This window comes from Chionomys nivalis, chromosome 5, assembly GCF_950005125.1.
Source record: "Chionomys nivalis chromosome 5, mChiNiv1.1, whole genome shotgun sequence".
Classification (NCBI taxonomy): domain Eukaryota; kingdom Metazoa; phylum Chordata; class Mammalia; order Rodentia; family Cricetidae; genus Chionomys; species Chionomys nivalis.
Genome location: NC_080090.1, coordinates 54,539,438 through 54,546,983, shown reverse-complemented (window position 1 = coordinate 54,546,983; position 7,546 = coordinate 54,539,438). Strand labels below are relative to the sequence as shown.

At 42.0% G+C, this 7,546-nt stretch overlaps 1 pseudogene; it reads left to right on the top strand.

Moving 5' to 3' along the window:
* Positions 1–243: 243 nt before the first annotated feature.
* On the top strand, positions 244–1,189 carry LOC130874130 (protein SET-like; annotated as a pseudogene).
* The last annotated feature ends 6,357 nt before the right edge of the window (positions 1,190–7,546 follow it).

The following is a 7,546-nucleotide window of genomic DNA, read 5'->3' as shown; positions in this document are numbered from 1 at the left end:
AAGGGATAGTGAGGAGAGAAATACAAGAAAGGTGGTGAGGTGTTGGAGTGCAGAAGTATAGATTTGGAAGCAAAGACAGACAACCATGTCAGGAAGTCCATGGAGAAATGTCTGTGGTAATAGCTACTGGTTGGCAACTGGATCAGACTGGAAAACACTTAAAGACTTAGCTTTTCGAGTTCCTGCGAATTTCTTCCGGCTCTCTGCATCTGGCCTCTTGCCTCTAGCCACTTCTCTCGTGTCATGGCCCCGAAATGGCAATCTGCACTTCTGCCTCAGTCCAAGAAACCTAAATCGGCTCCTTCCCTGAAACTGGAGGACAAGTCTGCCTCTCCCGGCCTGCCAAAGGGAGAAAAAGAACAGCAAGAAGCAATTGAACACACTGACGAAGTACAAAATGAAATTGACAGACTTAATGAACAAACAAGTGAGGAAATACTAAAAGTAGAACAAAAATGTAACAAACTCCGCCAACCGTTTTTTCAGAAGAGGTCAGAATTGATTGCTAAAATCTCAAATTTTTGGGTAACCACATTTGTCAACCATCCAAAGGAAGGTTGGGGAGGAAGACGAAGAGGCTCTGCATTATTTAACCAGAGTTGAAGTAACAGAATTTGAAGACATTAAATCAGGTTACAGAATAGATTTTTGTTTTGATGAAAATCCCTACTTCGAAAATAAAGTTCTCTCCAAAGAATTTCATCTGAATGAGAGTGGTGACCCATCCTCAAAGTCCACTGAAATCAAATGGAAATCTGGAAAGGACTTGACAAAACGCTCGAGTCAAACACAGAATAAGGCCAGCAGGAAGAGACAACACGAAGAGCCAGAGAGCTTCTTCACCTGGTTTACTGACCACTCTGATGCAGGTGCACATGAGTTAGAAGTCATCAAAGATGACATTTGGCCAAACCCCTTGCAGCACTATTTGGTTCCTGATATGGACGTTGAAGAGGGAGAGGCAGAAGATGATGACGATGATGATGATGAAGAAGAAGGCTTGGAAGATATTGATGAGGAAGGAGATGAAGGTGAAGAAGATGAAGATATTGATGAGGAAGGAGATGAAGGTGAAGAAGATGATGAAGATATTGATGAAGAAGGAGATGAAGGTGAAGAAGATGAAGATGATGATGAAAGAGAAGAAGGAGAGGAGGATGAGGCGAGGGTGACTAGCACAGAAGACTGATGGATTTCGACTCTCTTTTTAATTTTCTTTTTATTTTTTAAATTTCTCCAGTCCCTGGGATCAAGTTGCAGTCATTTCCCTCCCATCCCCAAGTCCTCTTGTGCTCAGTCACTCTGTTTCTGAGGTCTCGCTTCTCAACACCATGGTTCTCAACTTATTTTTGGGGAAATGTCTTGAGCAAAATACAATGGGAAAAGAATCTCCACTACTCTTTTCTACATTCATTTTTATCTTTTCTTGTCTTGAACTATGAATTCAACACCACCACCAATGTGCTCTGTGGGAAAAAAGAAAAGCCCTCCAGCCCCATTGACTCTGCTGGAGGCTGGGGGGGGTACTAGACCCCTGTGTAGTAGTGCATAGAATTCTAGCTTTTTTCCTTTCTCTGTATATTGGGCTCAGAGATTACACTGTGTCTATGTGAATACAGACAGTTAACATTTACCAACATGTATCTGTCTACTTTCTCTTGTTTAATAAAAAGAAAAAAAGGGGGGGTTAGAAGGTCAGCAAGGGTGGGTTTGAGGTGTCTGGGGGGGGTAAGTGGGCATTGTGACAACATGGCTTCTCCTTTGGCATGTTTAGTTGTGATGTTTAACAGACATCCTTGCGGTTTAAGATGACACTTTTAAAATAAAATTCTCTCCTGACGATAACTCGAGCCCTACCACTGAATGGGAGAATCAGCAGAACCTGTAGGGGTTTATTTGGAGTTCACATTCTCTGTTGTAACTTTACTTTTAATTTTTTTTATTTTTAGTTTTTTGGTTTTCACTGGAAGGAAAAGATGCTCATTTTAAATGTTGAAGTGTACAAGTTGCTTTGTTACAATAAAACCAATGTGTACACAAAGGGCCGGATGCTTTTCTATCAGAACAGATGCTCAACATGACCTTCCAACTTTGACCTGCATAATGACATCATGTCAAACTTTGTCTCCCTAACTTCATATTTTTTGATACGCACTTTGCAGGATGACTTCAGGGCTATGCAGACTGAGTTAAAGAGATGTGAATCATGTCTTAATGTCTCCGTAACTGGGTGATGTGGGTACAGTTCGCTGCAATGGACTTGTACCCATGATTTTTATCTCAATTTGGCATTTTTTAAATGGGCCTTTGGTTACCTGGATATTATGGCAGCACCTGTTCCCACCATGTCACAGACCTGTTGCTCTAATACCATCTGTACGAAGGACAGCTGCTGGCAGGTCTTCATTGGCAATTTGAACTGACCAAGGAAATGGGCTTTCAGAGTCAGCAGTCTTTGGGGTGGTTGGGAATGCACTGTCCCAGGTATGTAGCAAAGCTCTCAGACTCTGTGAATCTGGGTGGATAAAGAAGTTTTGTCTCCTCAACGCCATTGTGCAGAGAATAATGTTTTGGAAAACTGCCTGATACATAAGCTTTTTAATGCTGCAAAATAGAGCTAAAATTAAATGCCACTTTTTCAGAGATGATTAATGGACAGCCTGGTCAAATTCAAAGCTTTTTGATGTATAAAACTTTATAAATGGAACTACTCCATCAATAGGCAAAGTGTAACCAAATCTGTCGAGATGGATAGTGTGTAATTTCTGCACAGGACTCTGTTTAGTAAATACATCACTGTATACGTCAGGAATCTTGCTCCAATAAAGGAACATAAAGATTTTTTTTAAAAAATGACTTAACTTTTCGAGAGCTATACTTACTAAGTTATCATATGCCTAAGCCAAAATAGACCGCGATTGTTTGAAGCTAAAAATGTCTCCCGGACTGGCAAAGATCTCTAGCGATTGACTGTAAGTGGAAAGAGCTGTTTTCCTAGTCAGTATTATATTCAAAAATTAAATAATTAATGGGCATTGTTATGTTTATTTAGTTTCTGAAAATAATCTCGACTTTTAAATTTCTTATTTTTGAGCTCTAAAGGTTGTTTTTTTTTTTTTTTTAAGTTCTTTTAGTGGTTTCCCCAGCTATGTGAAGGCTGTGGGACCAGGCAACCATGTTGTTTCAAGCATAAGATGTAGAGCTTAGATTTCTATGGCTTCTGTCTCCACACCCAGTGACTCAGCGTGGAGCCTTAGGCGACATAGCTTAACAGACTTGTTTCATTTTCCAAGATGAAAGGCTACTAAGATTGACCTCTGAAAGATCTTGCCTAAGGTTTATCCAATAGAAAAACTGATAGCACAAAGACAATTACTGCGTCTGTGTAATAAACACCACCAAAGATTCAGGATAAGCCGATGACAAGTAGCGTATTTGGGACGTGCTTTCTGTTTGGGCTGAGCCCCTCTAACAAATTTGGGTTCAGTGAAACTCAAGTGGTCATTCGAGCATGACCATTTGCTGCTACCTTCTGTTGGGAGAGCTCAGCAATAAGCATGGGATGGATAAAAGCAGATACGGAAGAAGGGCTTGCTGTCATTCACTGGTCCACTCGCTGATGGAGCCTCTGAGTCAACAACTCATCGCTTTTCCCTGCAGTCTCCCCTAAAGAAGGTACTGATCTGCCTCTCCAGGGTGGCAGAGCGTCTGGTACCCAGTACCTCTCTGTCCCTCCCGTCACTCTAGAGTGAGACATGGGGAACTATCACCCCACACTTGGATCATCTTGGCTGGATTTATTTCCCAAGGACTAAGTGAGTTAGAAAGTGATCTTGTCCACACGACCACAGCTGTCAAGGGACAGTGATTCTCAGGGTATGGGCCCTAGGGAACAACAATGGCCGTCACTCTGGAACTGGTTAGAAATGCAGCTTCTTGAATTATACCTAACCCTACCTTGTAACAGCCTCTGGGGAGGCGCACAGAGGCCTGGGCTTGCACAAACTCTCCGGGGGATTCTGAGACCTGTTACCGTTCAGGGACCATTGCTCTTAGAGCACTTGTCAGTGAAAGTTCAGACAACTACAGTGAGAACTGAAACACGTGGAATTGCCCTGGTTGGGAGAGAAGGCAGGCTGAAACAAGTCGTCTCAGCCGCACGAAGCCTGCTGACAGGGGTCTGATGAAGCGGGGGGGGGGGTGTGGAGACGAACGACAATTGAAATGTGTATCAGCTTAGAATTTGAATCCCAGCATTGCCTTCCCAGACTAATGAAGACAACCTCAAATGAGAGTGGACATTTTCAACTCATTGTCACCATATATCCAAATAAACTCTGCGTGCACCCTGAAGGAGTTTGATCGTGACTACATAGACAGGGGAGAGCAAACTAGGTTCAAAGCAGGGAACACTATTGAAATCTGAGAAAGTCAGTTCTGAGCCAGGTGTGGGGGTGCATGGCTGTAAACCCTGCACTCAGGAAGGAGAGGTAAGTAGGTCACTGTAAGTTTGAAGCCAGTCTGGAATACACTGTGAGTATCAGGTTAGTCTGTGTTATAGACTTAGATATGTGGCCGGGGGAGGGGGGTAGAAGGAGAAGGAAGAAGAAGAAGATCAATTTTGGTGGCATTTTGAGGGATGCTGTGGTACGGGACAGGCGTCTGAATGCAGAGATGGATGAGGAGACATGACAGGGTGGTGGAGTGATGTGAAGGTGTAGTTGTGTTCACACGAGATGAAGGATTGGGATGCAGTGGAGGACAGCAGCGTGTGTTTATTTTGTATAATCTTCCCTCCAGTATCACCTATCCAAGTGAATCAGAACTGCTCAGTCCCATGTTCCAGCGTTCAGACCCTTCTTACGACCTGGATAGCAGACATCAGATGGTTTCTTTCCCCGGAAAAATCCCCCAACTACCAATGTAGGACCTAAATCAGCTTCCCACAGCTGTGTAAACCCTGTCTCACTTCCATTCCCTTGGTCTTCTGTTCTGTCTTCTGACCGCTCATTGTACTTTGTTGGTTGTTCTTAGCAGAAACAGATGCAGCGAAATGTTCAGGGTCTACTTCTCTATTTTCTTTTCCCTAGTGACTGTGAGCTCTGTAAGGCAGGGGCGCTCTCCATCCGCACTTACTCCAGAAGCATCCAGTGTCTAAAGATCCATTCTAGACAAAGTAGCGAATGCCCTTGCCACTCTAAAGAGGAAGATAGAAAAACAAATGTCAGGGACAAAAATGTCACCCTTCTTGTTACAGTGGGGAAAAATAAGCAGCATTTGAAGGCCAGGAAAAAATTTACTTCAAGGGATATTATTGTATATAGTCATCAGGAAGACAACATTGAGGAAAAACCCTGAAGGTGCGGAGGGAGGAAGCACTGTGAGGCGTGAGGGGAAGTATTCCTCAGAGGGAACAGTTCTGAGATAGGAGTGGCCTTGGCTTATTTTAGGGAGCGTATAAAAGAGACCAGTAGTAAAAAGGACCAGGGAAGCTAATCATAACAGAAACTTTGACTTTGCCTCTGAGGGATGCGGAAAGTCCGGGAAGTTCTGGGAATAGTGTGTTTTCCTGATTTTTTTGCATTTCTAAAACATCAGTAGGTGAGTGTGCCTAGATTCCAGGGATGAAGAGTGGAGGAGGGGCCCAGTGAGCAAAGCCTGCAGGGGATAAGCAGAGATGGGGGCAGGGACGCAGGTGGTAACAGTAGAAGCAGAGAGGAGTGGGTCCTGGCTTTAGTTTGAAGCCCATCATTTGACAAGGGACTAGATGCAGGGTATGAAGAGAGGCATGGGGCTCGTGACATAGCTTCCTCTCTACCTTTAATCAGTGATATCTTGAAGTCATTGGCTGTGCAGTTTGTGGATGCCTCCACGGGTCCTCCCCCATACTTACTTCTTACTCTTTTGAGTGTTTTTTATATAATTGTAAATGTTCACCGTAGAACTTACTGAATGTATTTTGATAATTTTCATAATCTGAAATTATGTATGATTTCTGACTTATATCATTTCCCTTTCACTATGAATCATCTTTTATAACCTTAAACATGAAAATTACCAGTAACAGCTTATTGCCTCGAGTCTTTACCATTCTATAAAGTGTGGCTCTCATGGAAACAGGGTCTGACAAGGGTAGCTTTCACTGTGAACTTCTAGATCAGTAGAAGACTTACTTCTTCCCTAAATCTATGCTTTGCTAAAACAACAACAAACAAACAAACAGCCACCTCAAACCAAAACAACAGCAACAAATTACATTCTCCACCCCAACATTTGAGAATAATTTTCCATTATACAGACCTGACATACTCTCAAAACCTCTGACTTCCTTCTAGACTCCGTAGTGGTTTGCCAGCTCATTTTGTACATTGATTTAGTTTTCAAACTCCATAAAAGAAAGGAACAATTTTATATCACTTTCCATTTTCTCATGCTTTGCATTTCTAAGGTTATAATAAATTTGTACCTGTTTAAAAAATTCTTGTGTTTTAAACACAAAGTTAAAAGTCGCACAAAGGACTACTCTCATATCCATTCTGCCCCAAGTACATTCCATACTTGAAATGTACAGGGAAGAGGGCGTGAGTAAATTGATAGCTTGAGGTATCATCCAAGCAAATAAACTCAGATCCTGTGATGAAATGCTAGAAGGAACACTTGATAGATAAATAAGTGGAAACTAAACACTTTTAATTAACTCTCACCAAGAAACAAATGCCTTATGGCGAGACTTTTAATATTATTTTATGTCAGCAAATGTGCTACTCACTAATTCATTTGATACAATGAAAAAAATTACAAATTTAAGCACAACTTTCTTGAGAAGCTGTGATGTCAGGAAGAAGGAGGTACTGTGAGAATTAATGTCATAAAGAGCATCATAAGCAATGTGAAATGGGATTGGGGAGATGGACCCAAGGGCTGCTTTGGTCTGCCCTCAACTCAGCATCATGGTAGGTACTCCTCCATTCCACATGCCAACCTGAGTCCTTACCATGTGCTTGGTGAGTTCACATCTCCTCTACTGAAATGACAAGACAGATATCTTTAGTGACTTAAGACCGAAGAGCAAAGTGTTCGCCCTATTGTTGAAGAAGAGGGTTGTGTTGGCCAATTTGTAGCTTAGCTTACAAATATAGATAATAAACACGAATGGTGACTCATTGTTTCCTGGTCATTTTTTGCTGGGCATAAAGTGGGAAGTATCATTGTATAACTTTCTGAATTTTGAGAAACTGAGTTTTCTAGAGGGAAAAATGAGAAACCATTTTTAAAAAAGAGAAACAAATGAGCCAACTTAGTTCAATTTGAATGATATCACTCCATAAAGATAGACAGAATCTCACAGTAAACCTTCAGTCCCACTAGCTCTTACAATCTTCCTGCCTTCCTCTTCCACTATGACCCCTGAGCCTAAGGTACAAGAGCTGTGTTACAGATGTATCAGCTGGGGCCAGGCTAACTACATGGTCACTTATTGTCTGCATTTTGATGTGGTTTTCTGTAATGATCTCTGTCTGTTGTAAGGTGATATTTCTTTAATGAG